This window comes from Pseudochaenichthys georgianus, chromosome 17, assembly GCF_902827115.2.
Source record: "Pseudochaenichthys georgianus chromosome 17, fPseGeo1.2, whole genome shotgun sequence".
Classification (NCBI taxonomy): Eukaryota; Metazoa; Chordata; class Actinopteri; order Perciformes; family Channichthyidae; genus Pseudochaenichthys; species Pseudochaenichthys georgianus.
Genome location: NC_047519.1, coordinates 36764162 through 36786980, shown reverse-complemented (window position 1 = coordinate 36786980; position 22819 = coordinate 36764162). Strand labels below are relative to the sequence as shown.

Sequence of the window (22819 nt, the reverse complement as noted above, 5' to 3'; positions counted from 1 at the left end):
TGTTTTTTCACATACTTGTTTAACTGAAGTTACACAATAGTGTTGTTGATACAGAGTTGGAGTTTATTCACACGTCACATGTGGGTAATGTCTTAAGAAACATTGAACAGTGCTGCCACATATGACACAGGGAAAAAAGAAAAGACTCTGAACCCTTTCTTTGCCATTATATAAAAATAGTGTCGCTACAAAAGTATAAATGAGGCTTACTAATAAGACAATTCAGATCTGAAGCTACACAGGAATCTGCTGCAACAGTGCAATAAAAAAAGACACAATTAATAGAATCAAACCCTTTTTTTGTTGCATTTTAGTAGATTATAAAAAGAAATGCCTTTAAAAAATAGGATGCAAGCAACACTAGTTTCTTAACCTGAATTGATAATAGACTATAATCAATTTAACTTTGCATTCTTATACCATTTTGTACAATAATTATAATGAATAAGTTCAAACAAACTCAAACTTAAAGCTGATTAATAACGGTATCTAACTTGAGTTTTTATCATATCAAAAACCTGTTGAAATGCTACTGTTATTTTTATTACGCAACTCACAACTTCGCCGTCTTTGAAATACTTCATGTGTTACGCAAGAACGTGACGATAAGATGCTCTGGTAGCAGCCTTGCTCTTGTTGTTGGACTGGTGAAAATGGACTGCTGTGCATTTAGCCGTCCTTTCAGGTCTCTCCCCTTTTGGAGCGTAGGGCAGAATCAGGAGGGAATTCCGTCTCGTAGCGTTTGTGCACTGTTTTGAAATGCCGCTCCTAAATTACCCTTCTTCGATAAAGCCACGCTCGCATTGCAGATGAGACAGATGGACTTTGAATTGGAATAGATACAAAAATAATCATCCTCCCACTCGGAGTGAAAATTATATATGTTTTGCTTCTTGTGTGTGTGCGGACTGTCACTCCTGGTGTTGACACGGACAACGTTAGCGAAACTAGTGCACTGCCCACTGCCCACCAGCCACGCCCCGACACATGGGGTCACGCCGGCCAATCACAAAGCTTTGATGCGTTCAAGTGCATTATTCTGGCACAGGAAGATTATATTATAGGACATTAACGATAAAACAGAATATTGTTGTTCTATTTTTAGACACATCTCGCGGTCGACTGGGAATCTCCCCGCGATCGACCGGTCGATCGATCGCGATCGACTGGTTGGGCACCCCTGGGCGCTTACCAGTATTGGTTTACTTACAATTGAGCAAAACTTGAATGACTTTGTATATTGCAGTGTCGCTGTTGCATTTTAAACCAGGTGTAATTAAGGTTAAGTGTTGATTATATTTCACATCATTCATCCAAAGTAACTAAAGGTATTAAATAAATCATTTATTATAAATGTAGTGGTGTAAAAGTACAACATTTACCTCTGAATTGCAGTGGGGTATAGCCTAAGTAGCAAAACATTGAAATACTTAAATATCAACATTTTACTTTAGTAAATCTACTTATTTTCTTTACATCACTGATTACTGATTTACCAATTAGTTTTTTCTGGAACACTTTAGAGCAGTGTTAAGTATATTGAATGTGTCTGCAGTACCCTTCACTCCAGCAGGTGGCGCTGCTGCGTTTCTAACCGCTGTGTACTGTAATCCTCAGAACATGCACATGCTGAAGCATCTATAACTCTGCTGGAGTCTTCAGAGGAATAAAACTGCGTACATGTCATCAGTGGAGGGTTCATCTGTACAGAGACAGGAAATCAAGCTTTATTTTGAGGGGCAAATGGTCAGCATAAAAGCACAAGCACACACACACACACACACACACTGGTGTAGTGGGGATTTTTTTACTGGGGGGACGCTATTTTAAATTAGGTAATCCCAAACAATGCCAAACAAGTGCGCACACGCGCAGTGCACTCACAAAACGGGCAGACAGGTCCACAGAAACTACCGGTATGCTTAGTCCTACTTAATTTACTGTACTGCAAAAAGCAGACGGCGCTGTGCTTAACAGACACACACAGACTCAAAACCATGGACACACTGGCACATACGTTACATAAACAATGTATAGGCCTAAATTGCATAAACTACAGTATTGCAACTAAGCAGACAGCGCTGCTTTTCTCTCTCTATCTCCACTTTCAAAATCTATTTAAAACTCATAACAAACAAACAAAATTCCCAAAGTTGTCCTTAAATTAACTTATTAAATAAACAAAACGAAAAATATATATAGCCTACTAATGCAAACATTGAATCTGGACTGGAAATTATTCTGATTAGGCCTAGCCTACATTGCAAATAAGCAGACAGCGCTGCTTTTTTTCACACACACACACACACCTTGCGTTTTGAAGACTGATACATCAGATATGGATGAACAAACTTTGCAGCCCAGTTTCCCAGCTTTGCAGTCTATCCACGGGTATGTCTCTTGTTTCCTCCGCCACATCTCCTCCGTCCATACCTCTGGGAAAGGTGAGCTTGAGCTAGCCAGGGGAACGTTGCTAGCGCAGCTAACGTGCACGTTAGCTAGCATTATCCACGTCTTTAGGCGGCTCTTCTGATGATGTACTGTAGTACTAGTAGCAGCTTCACTTGTAGCTTCGGTGCTGCTAGACTCTTTCTTCTTGTGAATTATATTCTTTTTAGAAAATAAGTCAAGTAAAAAATGTTTGCCTGCCATTATAGAGCTTTTTCGTTAGCGTTCTTGAGGGAAAGAGCTGCCGCAAAATCGGCGTGCGGTAAACTGGCCGTGGGTGTGTCACTGACACACCCCCAGCTCGCCGCGGGGTCACGAGCGTGATGACTAATCATAATTCTTTAAGGAAATCGTTTTTATTATTTTTTATTAATTACTGTGAAATGTATTATGTTTTTGTCATTATTACAAAAAATACAGACTTGCAACTGATAAGACTGGCAATGATTTTATATTTATTAGACTATTACAAAAAAGATCATGCTCCAAATAAGTGGGGGTACGGCGTACCCCCGCGTCCAACGCCCACTACATCACTGCACACACACACACACACACACACACACACACACACACACACACACACACACACACACACACACACACACACACACACACACACACACACACACACACACACACACATACCATGTATACATCACTTCAGGGGACATTACATTGACTTACATGCATTTCCTGGAGACTTATCCTAACCTTAACCATAACCAACACATGCCTAACCCTAAACCTAACCAAGTCTTCACCCTAACATTAATGATTCCCCTCCATGTTGTCCCCATAAGGGAGGCGAGTCCCCACACGTGACTGTGTAAACATGTAAACAGATGTAGGTCCCCACAAGTATAGTAATGCTAGTCCACACACACACACACACACACACACACACACACACACACACACACACACACACACACACACACACACACACACACACACACTGCTGATAAATGTATAATATAACTCTGCTCTGCTGGAATCTTCGAATATGAATGAAACCAATAACTGAAGTGTTCATTTGTGCAGAGATGGAAAAAAAGCTTATGAGAGAAACACACACACACACACACACACACACACACACACACACACACACACACACACACACACACACACACACACACACACACACACACACACACACACACACACACACACACACACACACACACAGTGCTATTTCAGCCTGAAATCATTAACTTCATATCTGTGTATCTTAAAATGCTTGTTTGGATCAGGAAGGTTTTAAGATGTTCAACTCTTTGGTTAAACATGCTTCACCCTATCGTCAGTCAGCTGTTTACAGCCTGTAAGAGAAGCAAACAGAAGTAAAACAGGAGTTACAGAGATAAGGAGCCTTCATCTAAGGTGCAAAGAAATATTTTAAAACAAAAAACTGGTTGGAAATGTAGAGCAGGTTATAAGCGAGACTCCGTTTGTAAATGAGGAAACCGTTCAGAGTGTCTGCTCCTCCTCCTGGAATGAGTCAGAGTTTGATGAGCCCTCCCTCTTCCTCCTGCTCTCAGACACAGCCAGCTCCACCCTGTATTTCCTGGTTCCTCCCGTTTAGATCCACACTGAGGAGGATGGGTGGAACCAACATGTGGGTAAAGTACAAGAGCTGATAGGCCACATTCACTGCACACACACATCCTGTTCAGATCACAGCTCTCATAGTTTCAGCTCTCAGGAAGTGAAACTCAGACACTCTCTGCCACTGAGAGGAGAAATGGCGCAGAAAGGAGTTCAGCTGGACCGGGAAACCTTCTCTTGTTCGATCTGTCTGGATCTACTGAAGGATCCGGTGGCTATTCCCTATGGACACAGCTACTGCATGAAGTGTATTAAACACCACTGGGATGGAGAGGATGAGAAGGAGATCCACAGCTGCCCTCAGTGTAGGCAGAGCTTCACACCGAGGCCTGTCCTGCTGAAAAACACCATGTTAGCAGCTTTAGTGGAGGAGCTGAAGAAGACTGGACTCCAAGCTGCTCCTGCTGATCTATATGCTGGAGCTGAAGATGTGGCCTGTGATGTCTGCACTAGGAGAAAACTGAGAGCCTGTAAGTCCTGCCTCGTGTGTCTGGCCTCTTATTGTGACAAACACCTCCAGCCTCATTATGACGTAGCTCCATTAAAGAAACACAAGCTGGTGGAGCCCTCCAAGAAGCTCCAGGAGAACATCTGCTCTCGTCACGACGAGGTGATGAAGATGTTCTGCCGCACTGATCAGCAGTGTATCTGTTATCTCTGCTCTGTGGACGAACACAAAGGCCACGACACGGTGTCAGCTGCAGCAGAGAGGACTGAGAGGCAGAGAGAGCTGGAGGGGAGTCGACTCAACATCCAGCAGAGAATCCAGGACGGAGAGAAGGAGGTGAAGCTGCTTCAGCAGGAGGTGGAGGCCGTCAATGGCTCTGCTGACAAAGCAGTGGAGGACAGTGAGAAGACGTTCACTGAGCTGATCCGTCTCATGGAGAAGAGAAGCTCTGATGTGAAGCAGCAGGTCAGATCCCAGCAGAAGAGAGAAGTGAGTTGAGTCAGAGAGCTCCAGGAGAAGCTGGAGCAGGAGATCTCTGAGCTGAAGAGGAGAGACGCTGAGCTGAAGCTGCTGTCTCACACAGAGGACCACAACCAGTTTCTGCTCAGCTACCCCTCACTGCCAGCCCTCAGTGAAGCTACACACTCCTCCAGCATCAACATCCGTCCACTGAGCTACTTTGAGGACGTGACGGCGGCCCTGTCAGCAGTCAGAGACCAACTACAGGATGTCCTGACAGAGGAATGGACAAACGTCTCACCGACTGAAGTGGATGTTTTACTGTCAGCAGCAGAGCCCACCACCAGAGCTGGGTTCTTAGAATATTCACAGGAGATCACTCTGGATCCAAACACAGCAAACACACAGCTGTTATTATCTGAGGGGCGCAGAAAAGCAACATACATGGGACAACATCAGTCTTATTCTAGTCACCCAGACAGATTCACTGATTGTCCTCAGGTCCTGAGTAGAGAGAGTCTGACAGGACGTTGTTACTGGGAGGTGGAGTGGAGAGGGGGAGGAGTTGATGTAGCAGTCGCATACAAGAATATCAGCAGAGCAGGGAATCAATGGTTTATAGATTCTGAATGTGTATTAGGATACAATGACAAATCGTGGTCCTTATATTGTTATCAAAACAGTTATAAATTGTATTACAACAGTATCAAAACTCACGTCTCAGGTCCTCCGTCCTCCAGAGTAGGAGTGTACCTGGATGACAGAGCAGGTATTCTGTCCTTCTACAGCATCTCTGAAACCATGACTCTCCTCCACAGAGTCCAGACCACATTCACTCAGCCGCTACATGCTGGAGTTTGGCTTCCTGGTTGTGGAGACACAGCTGAGTTTTGTAAACTGAAATAGCCTGAAGTCATTTGAGGAACTCTTACACTTCTTAAACTCATTGTGTGTCCATCATTGTTGCTGAGAGCTGAGTGTTCATGTCTTCACTGCTCAGAGATCAGCTGTCAATCAAACATGATGGGATGTGCTTTAACGTCTTCTCACGAGCTGTTCTGTAGATGCTGGAGTTTCTTTAGGCGGCGCTCCTTCCTGTGTCTGTGTAGCCGTGGAGGCTGTCACTGCTCAGGAGGGTTGCTGTTAACCTCAACTCATATTTCTCTGCATGGAAATGTAAACTTTGCTCCAAATATTTGTTGAGTATAGATATTTTATTCTCACTACTCTGTACAAAAAAAAGACACATTTATAATTACATGTTTTATTTTGACAGATTAAATATGATTGTTGCTGCCCATATTAAGTAACAAGGTACCCAGATGTTTTAAAATGTATTTGATCATAAAGTAATTCAAATGATATTACTCACTGTCAGGATCATAATAAATAAGTGAATCGTTTTTTATTCTCCTGTCGATATTCAAGACTATTTGTGTGGGATTTGTTTATATATATTATTACATTTTCTTATTGCAGACTTACTGTGGTTGTTGTTGTACACTTTAACTACTAGGATGTTTTATAAAACTGTAAATATCATGATAATAATCAACAAGTAAATCATTTCTTATTCTGTTTTAAATAACTGAGATCCTGATTGTGTGGATGAAGTGAATCTGATCATGAAATCATTGAACAAGATTCATTGAACAGACTTCACTGGGATGTGTGATCAAATTAAATGTTTAGATATGAATAAAGGTTTTGGATTTTTCAAATATAAACAAAGGATGTTGTTGTATTATTTCCACGGTGCCATTCATCGCTGATGGAAAACTCACAGTTGCTTTGTACACATAATAACACATAATGCTGCTGATATGGTATAATGCAGTACTGTACTTATATTATCTACAGTGTCTACATTTCGTCCACATTTATCAACTACAATACTCTTATAAAATGCTCTTATATGTAAAACAGGATAAAACAATAACCATAATACTGTGAAAACACACATTCTGCATATGGAGTCGTTTTACTTGAAGTGCACCTAGCTGATAATACTATTATGAAATGGGTCAGCAGCAGAATTAGTACTTTTACTTGTTTTACTTTAAGTAGCCTACATCTTGATAGTGTTTGTAATTGTTCTTAAGTAAAGGATCTGAGTACTTCTTCCAACACTGCCAGAGAGGTTCTGGATCTGGATCTGGATGAATACTGAGCAGAACCCAGAGGTATCACGCTCAGTGGGGGATGGATGATCCCCGCTAAATGTCTCTTAAAATTTGCCGGAAGCACTCCACGGTTTCTGCGATGACAGCTCCTTCCGGTAGCAAGTTCCACTCTCTGATTGTTCTCGGAAAGAAGAAGTATTTAAGAGGTTGTGCTTTGATTTACAGGTTTGCTGTGCTCCTCAGCATCCAAACTCACTAGCCTCATCCCAATACCCCTCCTCGACTCCTCCTTTCCCTCACTCGCGTCCCTTCCTTGCGTCTTAGCTCCGCCTCCGTAAGATGCGAGCAAGAGACACGAGGAGGTGACGCGAGGACAGAGGAGTCCTCAGGTATTAATTGGGATGTCCTCGTTCACTCAAACGTCACTTTCAAACGACGTCTGTTAATGATGACATGTGCACAGCTGTATCCCCTCTCATCGGGCTTAACTGAAGAACCCCTTAGAACCGGCCCATTTGTTGTTAAATATTTATTTAAACGAATGAATCTTTCTCTTGTTAGTCAAGGAATTTAATGTATGATGGTTGGTCCTGCTTTTGTGTTCCGTTTTGGTGTAAAATGTAGCCTACATTTAAATACAAATATAATTATAGTAATGTGAAAGCCTTTACTCTGAAAATGTGTGTCCTGTATATCCCCACATTCACCACAAACCCACATTCAGGACTGTACATTTTAAATAATTTAACTCCTGAATATCTTAACACAAAACAAAACAAATAATTGTTATTTATCAAGATCTAGCCATTTATGAAATAGCTTTCTTAATAGCTGTGTTTTAGTGACGTTCAAGATCATTAAAAATGACTTAAATTGTTAGTATAACCTTAAGAAATGAATTGCACATAATAATTCCCACGGAGCTGTGAGCACTTATACATTTATGTGACGCTTTTCCACTCATCTTCCAGTCGGGTTTCCTCTGTTGAAACCATATGATAGGAAAGGAGATTTCAAACTTCCTTTATAACCTCCTTTAGCTTACGAACCACTGGACCTCCCTTGACGAAAGGAGAAGAGAAAGTGCTGCCCCACAATGCCTTGCAGCCGCAGCATTTGCCGTCACACAACAGTCGGCCGTTCACGGAAACAACCGATTATGACCGAGAAATTATATCATGAAAGTTACGGTGCTTATCAAGCATTTTAAAACGTAGTGTTTGTTTTGAACGTTCATCAGTATTATAATCAAAAAGAGAAATATGAACTTTAGTTTTTACTGAAATGATCAAATAAAGTCAACATCTGACGGTCTTTACTGAGCTGTGTGGGGTTTGTTAAACTTTTAATGTGATGAGAGAAGAAAAGAAAGTAAAAAGGCTTGGAAAAGCAGCAGAATATTTTAACTGCAAACTTCTGAACTAACTTGATGGCGAATGATCTCTTGCCATAGCAACGACATTTGATGATACCCCATAATACGCTTAGATTAGTTGATGGCTGCATCGTTACCAAATCTGTGAAGTTTTGGGGTGTTTGGAGCATTTTCACTGAAGTTATGAGAAAACCGTGTTTCATGGCGAGCATTGTGTTGCCATGGAAACGGAATTTGAAGAAATCTCAAAACTGTCCCGTAGATGTCTTCACGGCTGGACTGGTGGCACACGTGAAGTTTCAGCACTTTTTGACAATTTTCATAGGAGTTATAGCGACATCATGTTTTATGGCGAGGGATGCGTTTCCATGGAAACGGCATATGGTGAGATCTCAGATTTGGCGTAGAGCTGTTGAAGCATGGACCGGTGATATACAAGTGAAGATTGGGGGACGATTGGACTGTGTTGATGGGACTTAAAGCGAAATCATGTTTCATGGTGAATGATCCGTCACCATGGCAACGGCATTTGATGACACCTCATAATATGCTTAGATGCATTGATGGCTGCATTGCTACAAAACCTGTGAAGTTGTGGGGCGTTTGGAGCAGTTTCACTGAAGTTATGAGAATGCCGTGTTTCATGGCGAGCATTGTGTTGCTAGCTATGGCAACGGATTTTGAAGAAATCTCAAAACTGTCCCGTAGATGTCTTCACGGCTGGACTGTTAGCACAAATGTGAAGTTTGAGCACTTTTTGAACATTTTTATAGGAGTTATAGCGACATCATGTTTTATGGCGAGGGATGCGTTTCCATGGAAACGGCATATGGTGAGATCTCAGAGTTAGCGTTGAGCTGTTGAAGCATGGACCAGTGATATACAAGTGAAGATTGGGGGACGATTGGACCGTGTCGATTGGACTTACAACCACATCATGTTTCATGGCGAGTGGTCTGTCGCCATGGCAACGGCATTTGATGCGTTGATGGCTGCATCGTTACCAAACCTGTGAAGTTCTCGGCTGTTTGGAGTATTTTCACTGAAGTTATGAGAAAACCGTGTTTCAAGGCGAGCATTGTGTTGCCATGGCAACGGCATTTGGAGAAATCTCAAAACTGTCCCGTAGATGTCTTCACGGCTGGACTGTTGGCACACTGCTATCTGAATTCTGCTGCTCTGGGGCCTCATTTATAAAGGGATATATGCTCAAAGAATCAGATTTAAAAGGTGTGTTACACGAATAATGTCAGAAAGATGTGTAACATTTTAAAATTGGAATGAGGTTTCTGAGTGAAAGTATGAATGAACAGTTAGCAGTTGAAGTCACATGAAGATTTGTTGAAGTCTGAAGATTTCCTCCATTGACTTCAATATTAAAAATGTGATGTATTATGGGATGTATCTCTGGAATTATGAAAGTTATGAATGAGAAAAGTAATAGCCATCGATTCCCGAACGAGCTGAACGTTTTGATGTTTGAACGGAGTGTCTGCGATGTTCAATGCGGGAGGAGAGGAGGGCCAAAATATCGGCGGAATAATAAACTTTTCGTGCGTAGAATAACAGTTAGTCAGCATTCCCACTAAATAAATACATTTGTATTTATTTTAAGATCTTTATTTAATACAATAATACGTATTGGAATCATTTGTATTAATCTGGACCGGAGGGAGAGGGTGACGACTCTGATGAGCTTAAGTTTCACTTTCCTTTTTTATTTCAATTCCAACTTTGGTCATGAAGAATATGTTTCTCTGTTGTCCACGTTCATAAAGCATAAAGCAACATCATCAGACCACGGTGCAGAGTCTCTAGATGAGTTCACAGTAGTCCCTCGTTCTTATTAAACATCCATGTTGTAGTCCGCTGTATAGAAAACTATAGTTTCCATAGTTTCCCCACAACAGCAGACGCACATTTATGACGTCCGCTGGCGCATCATTAACACATTGAATAGTGAAAGTGCAGTCGGATTCTCTAAAGTACCACAGTCTCTTCTCCTAAATCCTTTTGAATTCTGCACTATCCCTTAACCCCGTGACGTTTCACTCAGAGGTCAAGGAATAGACGATAGGGTTAGACCAGGGGTGCCCTACCTCGTAAACCGGACATCTTGTCCTTTTGAATTTTCCATCTAACTATCCACAATCTACACTTCATCTGTCTACAATGTAGTTTAATAGTTTTTGCAAAGAACCTAAAATGTTATGATATGGACTGGAATTTGGAACCAAAGGGTTTTAATTTCCAATTTAAATCTTCTACCCTTTATTATAGAGGATGCTGTTCCGTCAATCATTCAATGAAATTGTATTTATATAGCCTAATATCACAAATTACACATTTGACTCAGGGGGCTTTACACTCTGTCCAGAATACGACACCCCCTTTTCTTAGGCCAGTGGTTCTCAAACTTTTTCTGTCATTCCCCACTTTGAACAGCACTTTGAACAAGCCCCACCTGTTCCTCATCGCTCCAATAAAATGGTAGGCCAAGCTTAAAATTGTCAAATGTATCGTTCTACAACAGGGGTCTCCAACCTTTTTAGGATGAGAGCTACTTTCAAAAAATAAAACAAGTCGTGAGCAATGCATATATTTTTGTATGCATATTTTACTAATCACTCCCCTTTTAAATATTTTTTTTTTTTACTGTCCTATAGTACACATTGGAATGATTTCTTACTTTATTTTTTACATCTATATTGAATAGATAAAGGTGTGCTCTCTCTAGCTCTCAAGCTCTCTCTCTTTACTCTGTCTCGCTCGCTCACAGAGGCTGTGTGCTCCTCCGTGGCGATGACGGCTTGCGTTAAAAAATAATAATAAACATAGGCCTATTTGTAAAGTGGGGGGACACAAACGGGATTTCGAAAAGTGTCACTGTTAAACTCCTTATGAAGTGGTGAGATGCCGCTCCACATTGCTTTTCTTCCTGACTGCAACGCTGTTGTGTGTGTGTGTGTGTGTGTGTGTGTGTGTGTGTGTGTGTGTGTGTGTGTGTGTGTGTGTGTGTGTGTGTGTGTGTGTGTGTGTGTGTGTGTGTGTGTGTGTGTGTGTGTGTGTGTGTGTGTGTGTGTGTGTGTGTGTGTGTGTGTGTGTGTGTGTGTGTGTGTGTTTTCACATGTGTGTATGAGAGATTTTTACATAGGCCTATGTCTGTAAATGATTTTGGTTTCAGTTGTGTGTGTGTGTGAGCAGGCTCGGATTGGCCATCGGGAGATTCCCGCTGCCGTTGGTGGGCTGCTGCCATCGGTGGGCCACTGGCTCTGGCATAGGTGGGACGTGGACTTTCACAGCGCCGCTGCGCCGGTACCGCTATAACAAAAAAAATAACATAAGCTGCAGATTTTTTAATTACATATACATACCAACTACAAAATAAGCGGGTATTAAAGTGTAAACGGACAACAAAACGGAAATGGAAGTGAAAAGGCCTGATGGTGGCGCTAAATCAGAGCCTATCACCTGTTCTCAGTTTTTTTCTCATCATGCATCTGGTGTATAGTGATCCAATATCGTTACCATAGCCTTGCCCTTTAACAGTTATTATGAGCCCTTGCTCAGCCTTACGGCCCGTCCACACAGCGACGTGCGCTGACGCTTGCCGGCGGGCGTGTCTGAAACTCGACCAACCCAATCACATGAATCTCCCGCCCCTGACACACAAGCAGCGGTTTGATTGGCTAGAGCTTGTACTGGCATATGATTCGATTGGCTGACGCTTCTGCCGAGGCGTCAAAAGTTGAACATTGCTCAACTTTTGCAGCGAGCCACGCCAGCTACGCTCCGCGTCGCTTCCCACTATGCATTTCGGCTAAAAGTGACGTCACCCCATTCAAAGTGAATGGTGAAGCGTCAACGCACGCCGCTGTGTGGACGGGCGTTACTCACCAAGAGCCCAGCGCCTAGCCTTCTTACAGGCAAAGTCACTGATCAAGTCCTTGAAGTCCAGCTTTCTAGCCAACAGTCTTTCAATGGACAGCATGGCAATACTGCAAAGCCTTATGGGGGGTCAGGGCTGCGGAGCCTAAAGATGAATCTGTTGGTACTGGCACCAGGGGGAGGGACAACTGATTTAGTATGAATAGCTGCTAAAAATGTACCTGCATTTATTAAATGTCAGCTAAAAGAGGAGTGAAATGAAAAACCTCTGAATTTTCTGTGAAGATATTAACAGTACTTAATGTCAGCAAAACATTACAATTATTATTTACAATGGACTACGCTTAGCTAACAGACTAATTTCCACCACACATAGACCACACCCACCTTTTCTTTTGAAAAACTGGGTGACATACTATCGCCCTTTAGTCCTTCTCTCTTGTCTTTCTCTCCTTTCTTTTCTTTCTTGAAAGCCTGACTTTGTTAGTCGTTGAGACATGTACACACGTAAGTACTAGCATCCCTCCTCACATGCTCTCACTCTCTGCTGCTAGAAAGTGCGGTGCCGCACAGCGTTTGGAGGTAGGACCAAACCATTACATGTAAATAGATGGGGGTCTTCGATGCTTTGGATAATTAACTTTTGGAAGAAAATAAGTTAAATGAATCGTAAGTTTAGTGTACATCATCAATATGACGTTATATTAATGTTAATTATTGATGATTGATGAAAGGTTACTTACATTTTTTTTCTTCATTTTCTAAATATATTTGGGGCCCCTGTCAGTCACGGGCCCTTAGAATCGTCCTAACTTTTCACCCCCTTACGGCGCCCCTGGGTGGACATCAGGTGGGACCACAGCAACAAGGACAGCCACGACTCATGATCTTAACCTTTTAATACTGACAACCTGCCAGGTGAGAGACGCTCAAACTCCGGGGAAGCCGAGTTAATAACATGTATTTCGTCTGTTTCAAATGGAACAGAAAAGTGGGACACCCCTTAGAAACTGTTGGGGAAATACTGAATGTACTCTTCCAATATCAGTGTAACACAGCGTTTCTCAAAGTGTGGGCCGCGCCCCACTGGTGGGGCGCAGAGATGTGATAGATGGGTCGCAAATGGACGCGATGAACGGGAGATTATTTTTTTTTATTTAAAAAAATAAAATGTTTTGGACCTCAAGCCGGAATCGAACCTGGGTCCTCGCGGGCGGTAGTGGATTATTACAGCCGGAGACTCGCAACGGCGGTGGACTTTCACAGCGCCGCTGCACCCGACCTGCCGGAGCCGCCAGAGCCTCGCAACGGCGGGTGTTTGCGGCGGCGGATCCGGTACCGGCGCAGCGTGTGAAAGTCCACGGCCCACCTATGCCAGACACAACTGAAACCAAAGTCATTTGCAGACATATGTACACACGCGCCAACACATCCTCACTCCCAGGTCGGCCTATGTTGACGTTATGTCAAGTCCCCTGTCCGGCTTTTTCTAACGCAAGGGGGGGGGGCCTTAGAGTCCATTTTCAACGCAAGGGGAGGGCCCTTAGCGTCCATTTTCAGCTTTCCGGGATGTCCATATGCTTCTATGGACGCTCATGGAAGCACGGCATTCGTTTGTGTCGACTGCCCTTAAAGGCAATGAGAGCGTCCATTCCCATTGGATAACGGAGAATTGTACACCCGGAAGTAAGTATTCCCCTTACTGTCGATTGATTTTACAGTGATATCTGCACTACTCATCGACTAAAAAACACCAGATTATCCTTGTTAATTACACAACATTGATTGGTTTAAATTGTGTGCAATGCTTTTGTATTTTTCCCCTTCGATTCGGAGAAACAAATCTTTTTTCGGAGTAAAGGATGGCAGAAGACACTACACTACCCAGAATCCCCAGCTATCGTTTGGACTACACCATGTGCTCTGTTTGACAAACCCCGTGATAGTCCTCAAGCTCTGTGATTGGAGAGTGTGCTCCAAGGGTTACCGAGCCTCGAACAGCACTTGAAATGGGATGGAACCACAGCAGACTGTTCAAAACTGGATTTGAACGGGTCCACCGCGTCCCCCCCTCCCCCACCCCGTCCCCAGAACTACACATGCTGGCTATTCTGTTTCGCAACATGTTCTCTATATCAGTGCTTCTCAAAGTGTGGTCCGCGGACCACTGGTGGTCCGTGAGCGCCCCCTAGTGGTCCGTGAGTATATTGGTAAAATTTCACATTTGAAATAAATACATTTATTTAAGTTTTTCGCACTCTCGCGGGAATATCTCCGCAATGGAACGAGCTTAAGTTTCACTTTCAATTGCATGATATAGCCCAGATAAGCACCTTCATCACACATGTTGCCACTTGTTTGTACAATTTTCAGGCGATTTGTAAAAAACGATGTGTTTTTGGATATTTGTGGAGTTAGGTGGTCCGCGAGTGTTTTTTGGTGGTCCTTGGTATGAAAAAGTTTGAGAAACACTGCTCTATATGGCACGTCTCTACTGGGAGTTGTAGTTTTAAAAGACGTTTTCGTATTTCCCATAATAAGAAGTTGCCAGTATTAAACTGTGTACATCCCTGGAGGTTTAGGGGATAGGAAACACTCACATTTAACATATAATTAATAAATGGGTGATAATTACTCGTGCCCATAATGGGCAGCATTAATATATATACACACATGCCAGCTAATGTCAGAAGAGCTTTATTTAACAGCTGGTCTTATGTTTGTGACCCCTCCTCTTGTTCATTGATAACATTACATTACATTACATTAATTGATAAGCCTGAAACATGCACTTGTCAAGTTTCAGAGGCAAATTTTGCAAATATGGCAGTAGCCATCGATCAGCTTAAGATAAGATATAACTTTATTGATCCCAAGTTGGAACATTTGGGTTACATCAGCATGTGTAACAGTTGTAATGCAGTGGTGTTTATTTGTAAATCATTTAGTATAATCACACAAATTCTGTGTTTTATATTTAACAATTCTGTGTTCTTTATTTATTGATTGTTCAATACCTGACAAGGCCGGAGATGAAATATCTACATACATCTTATAAGAGTATAATACATTATGTATAATATCAGTTAAAATAAGTGCTTCAACATAGTTAACATTGCTGGAGGTATGCACACATATTGATAGATGTCTTGTAATGCACTGTTGAGGAACCTGCGACCCAAGTTTTTCATTCAGTGCAGAACTACACCATAGTTGTGTAGGCCTATATGATATGTCAATAAACCTTAGAAAATCTTGAAATCTTGAACGGGATGTGCAAAATAGTCATTATATACAGTCTTTAATTAACTATTAGTAGAGAATAACGAGTAATGAATATACTTTATAAGGATCCTATTAATATCTAATAATAAAAATAATAATGAAATTCAATAACATGCTTTAACCACTAGGTGTCCCTTTATATCAGCTGTGCACCTTTATGGTGTAAATACAGCCTATCTACCAATTGGATCAAATATAAAACTCAGCCGAATTAGTGTTGATACTGCAAGGAGACGTATTGTGTGAAAAGAAATGTAAGATGTTGTTTAATGGCTGATATATTTATGATCCACGTCACGTTTTCAGTTCCTCATGTTTGTCTAGAGCTTTTCTCATCAGGGCTCTATAAATACAGAACGACGGCAGATATATAATATTTAATGCAGCCGAACCGTGTATTACAATGCCGGTATGTGATGACTTTCAAAAAGAAAAGCAAGCACACTCGGAATAAGGTATTATTTTATTTTTTTTAAATGTTTTCGGTCTGTTTCCGGTATTTGTTAATGACAATGTGCTCTGAGATGTGAGACTGGAATTGCACAGGGGAAATAACGTAGGCTATCTTTAGATGCGGATTTTGTTAAACTAATATGTTTGCGCTGTGGACCAACACTATACATTGACAGGGAAGGGGGTAGCAATAAAGATAACACCATTAAACAGTTACACAACATAACAGAAATAATATCGATAGCAGCGTCCCTAGCAACCACCTTGATAACAATGAAAACGTTGGACGCAATTTCCTGAAGTAATCTTCGTAATAACTAGCAAACTAAAGATCATGGACATCCACTGTACACATCATCTGAAATAACAACTCATATTTCTCGCATCAAATGACATCAAAACGCATTTTAATGGCCAAACTAACTTTAAAATAGGCATTTTACACCGAGAATAAAACGAAGTTCGGCCATGTTTTTTTTCTGCAGGGAGAAATTTGAAGATCACGTGACGTCAAACAGAGGACATGGTGTAGTCCAAACGATAGCTGGGGATTCTGGGTAGTGTAGTGTCTTCTGCCATCCTTTACTCCGAAAAAAGATTTGTTTCTCCGAATCGAAGGGGAAAAATACAAAAGCATTGCACACAATTTAAACCAATCAATGTTGTGTAATTAACAAGGATAATCTGGTGTTTTTTAGTCGATGAGTAGTGCAGATATCACTGTAAAATCAATCGACAGTAAGGGGAATACTTACTTCCGGGTGTACAATTCTCCGTTATCCAATGAGAATGGACGCTCTCATTGCCTTTAAGGGCAGTCGACACAAACGAATGCCGTGCTTCCATGAGCGTCCATAGAAGCATATGGACATCCCGGAAAGCTGAACATGGACGCTAAGGGCCCCCCCCTTGCGTTGAAAATGGACTCTAAGGCCCCCCCCCTTGCGTTGGAAAAAGCCGGCAGGGGACTTGACATAACGTCAACGTAGGCCGACCTGGGAGTGAGGATGTGTTGCACGCGCACACACACACAGCGTTGCAGTCAGGAAGAAAAGCAATGTGGAGCGGCATCTCAACACTTCATAAGGAGTTTAACCGTGACACTTCGAAATCCCGTTTGTGTCCCCCCACTTTACAAATAGGCCTATGTTTATTATGTTTATTATCTTTTAACGCAAGCCATCATCATCGCCACACAGCCTCTGAGAGAGAGAGAGAGAGAGAGAGAGAGAGAGAGATAGAGAGAGAGAGATTACACTGTCTTTTTTTAAGTAATAGGCTACGTTACATTACAATATTACTGTCTCTGAAATGTAATGACTTACACTACTTTTATATTAGCCTACTTTTGATCACAAATACATGGATCCTGAGATTGAAGCTCAAGCCGGTGACCAGTGAGATTGTTCTAACAATTTCCAATAAATGTTATTCTGAAACATAACTATCACTGTTGTCTTTCCTTCTATAAATGAAGCCAAAAATATGTCAAACTGGCGCTTAGCCCTCCAAAAAGTGCATGGTTGCAACTTAGACAGTTAAACATTTTATATCAGTGGGTCCTCATGGTGCAACACGGAAGGCAGACAGAATTGCAGACACAGTGTCACATGAACTTTAAATGTTCTGGAAAGTTCCTTATACAGCTTTAGCCTTTTTTATCTCATGAAGTCCCTAAGTGACACACACTGAACAGTCTGGTGGGTTATGGTCCTTGTCATTTGCTTTTGTGTTCCCATAACAACATGTCCAAGATGTCCATGTGCCAGAACATGTGACAGAACTAGCTAGATTTGGAAAGGTTTTTTGTTGCTAAAGTTAACATTCAAGCCATTTAAGAATAAAAATGCTCATGAAATGACATGTCATTTGTTAAACATTAAGCTGTCTTGGGCTCTTTTCTGATTCTGATTACATATAACCTGTTGTAGAAACATTTATTGATGAAATTGATATGAAACAAATGCCATACATATTGCTGTGACACTGATGTCACATCGGGACATTAACCCTAAACATTCACAGTAAACCCGGAGTGACATGTTGCATATGCACAATTACAAATATGATTATGATCTGCTCAGTTAAAGGTGGGGTAGGTAAGTTTCAGAAACCGGCTCGAGATACACTTTTTGTTATATTCCATGGAATGCTCTTAACATCCCGATAGCAATGAATATCTTAAGTGCTTTGACAAAAAATCCATAAAAGAATTTCATCTGTAGAAACCGTAATACTGTAAAAAGTACAACCAATCCGTTTAGCCGGCCTGTACTTACCTGCCTACCTGCCTGTCAGCCTTCCATCGGGCACAAACTTATCTCGTGCCCTCATTGGTCATGTGCGCGTTCGTGTGTGTTGGAGGAGGGGCTCTATAAGGAAGTGGCAGATTTTCTCCGGTTGTGTGTTTTCAAATTCTAGCGATCTCGAGCCGGTTTCTCAAACTTACCTACCCCACCTTTAATTTAGCTGATTCAATTATATTTAGTTAACATATTCTTTATTATTCAATTCAAAGTATGTTCAAACAAATGTAAACCAAAAAATCATCCTCATTAATGAAGTTATAAATAAGAGTTACTTTACCATTAAAGCCCAATGTGACATATATGTCACATTTCATGATTTGAACTTGTCAGAATGACACTATGTGCTCTAGGTGGTCTATTTAGTCTAAATGACGTTCCCCTTAATTTCCCCAAAAGTAGAAATGGGTCCGGGTTCTTATGGGTTAAACGTATAGGCTTAAAGGCATAATAGAACCACTGTATTATATGTATTCAACGTGTGCCCCGCTGGACTTACTTTTCTGTAGTTTACGGTTACTGTGACATATCAGTATAGCCACGGAAGATAGTTTGTGTGTTTCATTCCCATGTCATGCATCAAGGTTATTTTCATGTATATAATTGTTTTTCCTGCACAGTGTAGAGTCTTGTTGTGATGAGAGGGATACAGGTATTTCATAAAAAAACGTGCTCCCTGGAGAATAGCTACAGCATTTATATCACAATTTAAAGGGGAAAGGAAACACCAATTACAGTTATAATATTCCGGTAGTTTATTCATTTTACAATGGATATTGATCGTAATATTTATTGTATATGATATTACTCGCCAAAAGAAAATTAATTATCCGCCGGCCGGGTGGGGAATTCCGGGACCAGGCCGCCGCCATTAGGGGAGTCCCAAATGGTGACGTCACTGGCTGTGTTTTCGCTCCACCAGAAGTCAACACAACGTAGCAGATATGGCAGCGATGGAGGAATTTTGCAATGAGATCGACGTTTTGAACGATGAATTTGACTATTCGTCGGGAGATGACATTGATGTGGAAGCATCTACAGTTACCAGGCATCCCATGGCCTATGCTTATGAACCGATTCGGTCGAATAGAGTGGCATACGATCCGGAATAAAAAAATTAAAAAAACACAATGCTAACAGTGAGCCTCTGAATTAGCCCCGAGCGAAAATGCTAACCTATTACTGCACCGAAAATCACTCCTAGCTCCCTTATTACTTATCCTAGCCGCACATCCAACACATCGTTTATGATCGCAAGGAGACACAGAATCTAACGGTGCCCACCTCAACACTGAAAGATACAAACTCGCGAGGTTATCCACAAAAACGTACATCAAAACAAGTGGCGCTAGGTACTAACATACGCCAGGCTAACGGCTTACCTTCCTCATTGTCTGGTCTAAACTGGTCTTCAATGGCATTACAACGATAAAAACGATGATGTAGTTAATCCATAGGTTAATATCCAATGGGGCTGTGTCCCCTTTGAAATGTTCTGATAATCTATAAGCAATACAACTGCAATTCCGTTATCTGCTGTCCGCTCTGTGCTCCGTGCGCTCTGGGTCCTGCAATACCATCCATTGATAGCAATACTAGCCTTTTTAGGGCTGTTTTCGACAGATGAGCGTGTGTATGCCAGTTTAATTAGTTGAGCTATAGAACACCCCCAATTCTCTATTGTGCGTCATAATAATAGCTACCATTTAGTTTGGACACGATTGCGTTAATTAATAAGGTCACACTGTGTCAGTAAATACATGTGTGAGCTAGTAATCTGGTAGTGCTGCAATATTTACCTCTCTCTCGGCAGCTGAAGCAACTCGTTTGGTGGCTCAAACTTCACGTTTGTTGACACTGTCATTGTCTTGCGCGGCCGACGTGCTGGGACGGTCGGTGTTCCCGACTGCATACGTTGAGAAATCGAATATTGTGGGAACAGATCCTGGCTTCAAATCCAATGTTTTGTATTGAACCAGGCATCCAGACTGGACTTTGAGCAGCTTCTCATCCTTTAGTGGCAGCCTATGGAAATGTACTTCTTCCTTCTTTGTATAAAATCCATTTGTGCAGCCTGGGGCAATACAATAAACTCCTGACGACGACCGTTTTCTTGTAATGTAAACTACTGGTGCATTGCACGCCATGTTGTTTGTTATTGAGCTTTGGCCCAGGCAGAGCCATTTAATAGAAGAGTTACGACATCTCCGTTCACTCCAATGGACCACTTTTTTACAGCAATGGCGGATCGTGGAGCCTCTCAATCGTTCCCCGGAAGTTAGCGCCAAGGCTGGCAGAGCTGTGGAGTTGCAGCATAATACACCAATCCTGACGGACTTTTAAAGGTAAGAAGAAGTTTAAAGATGTATATTGCGGATATTATCAGTACATCTGATTCAAATGAACATGTGTATTAAAGGATGTCAGTGGATTATCCCTAAATTAGTAGATTTAGGGAACGTTTACAGATAACAGATTAAGCTAGCATACCGAAGCAAGTTAGCAACACACGTTGAACAGCCTTTTAATTGTAAATTCCGTTCTCTCTATGTCATTTCGTCCAACATGTTGAATTAGAGAAGAGGGGCTTCTAAACGGGATTGTATGCGGGGGTGGAGGGAGTTAAATATAACTTTGGTGCGTGTAAGAGTGAGTGTTTTTAGCAGAGCCATATTGTGTCCTTGTGATTCTGTTGATTATTACCTGTCTGTATAATGTTGCAGCCCAGCTGATTCTGGATTGATGGCAAAGGGAGAGGGACTTAAGTGAGAGTGAAAACACAAGGTACGTTTAATACTACTGTTTTATATAAGTAAACACGTTATCTCCCCAAGGCAATAGGTGTGCTATATAGGTGTGTATAACCCTTTCTCCTGTCTGTTGCTCCCTCTCTCAGCACAAGAACCAGAGGGGGGTTCAATGGAGCTTGAATACCTGCACTGAGACCCTCACCCTGCACCCTGAGTCTCAACTCTCAATGTTTTTCAAGCCTTTCCCTGTTTTTTTGTATTAAACAAAACATTAAGCTTTCCCAATGGTGTGGTTTTCGTTTTGTGAAAAAGTGCAAATGCAGTGTTTGTATATAAATCACATATTTTGTTGCTGTTGGTCGTGAAATTGCTCCTGCTGACTTGAGCCAGCCATTTTTTCCTCCGCTCTGTGTCAGTGGGGAAGCCGTACATTCGTACTCCTTTCTCTGAGCGATTTGAGCATCCCCAGGCAGCACAGCAAACCATGGTGGCGACTAGGAGGCAGCACAGCAAACCAGGATAACACGGAGGAAAAGGCACCGACAAACTGCATGATATGCTATTCAATGTTTATTGAATTACATGTATTTGCAATGGATGTTCCTAAAGCAACACATTTAACATCATCATCATCATCATCATCATCATCATCATCATCATCATATCCTGTCTGTCTCCTGTCCTTTCTGAAAGCCATAAAGACGACATTAGTCATTTAGATAACTTGTGTCCTCAATTACCAGGGGATTACTGAAACTACCATGAATTTAAGAAAATGGTAGAAATGAATCCAATCTGAATTTTAAAGCATTACTTTAGATCCCCTCCCTCTAAATGTATCAAAAAACATTAGAAAGTGATTCTCCTGACTACCATACAAGTTTAAGAAGATAATATTGGTTTGAAAGAATTCAAAGCTATAAATAAACAGCAACAGGCTCTTTAACCAAGGCACTGTTAGTAACATGTAAACTAGTTGTTCACACTAATCCTAATATTATCACTCAATATTAGCAAATTCGATTTTATTTTTGAAAACATATTGATGTAAATACATACACATATCGATTTGTTGTATACATATTGCAAATCAAAACCTTTATTCACTAATAATTATCAAAAATCGTAGTTCTAGCTCCTGTTATCAATGCATTCACATTGCCCGCCATGAACTTCCGGGGAACGATCCTCGTCTACATGAACCACGTGACGATAACCGTTTTTGGACTTCCGGTGTCGTAACTCTTCTATTAAATAGCTCTGGGCCCAGGAAGCCAGTCAGTGACGTCACTGGAAAAGTCCCGGAGCAATGGAAGCGCCCATGGTCATTAGGCACGTATTTCAAAAAGTAAATTCGCGTATCTCGATCGTTTACATTGGAAATAGACTAGATAAATACATTTCCTAATGGTAATATTGTCGCATGGAAAGCAGTTTGAAAAGTGTTTCCATTTCCCTTTAATCGGAGCTGATCACAATTTATCATGAGTGATCCAGTCATCTCGATGAGCGTTCGGGCTGTGAATAAACGACTTGTGTTTTACTTTTAGGCTGTCTGAAGGTATGGACAGCTATCAGAGCTACTATACATCACATTAAGAACGATGTACAAATGAAAGTCGGACACAAATATATAATTTAAATGATTTATTCAAGTTTGCAATATTTTGAAC

General features: G+C 41.5%; 1 pseudogene; it reads left to right on the top strand.

Moving 5' to 3' along the window:
- The first annotated feature begins 3990 nt into the window (after positions 1-3990).
- On the top strand, positions 3991-6670 carry LOC117462948 (tripartite motif-containing protein 16-like; annotated as a pseudogene).
- Positions 6671-22819: the final 16149 nt, after the last annotated feature.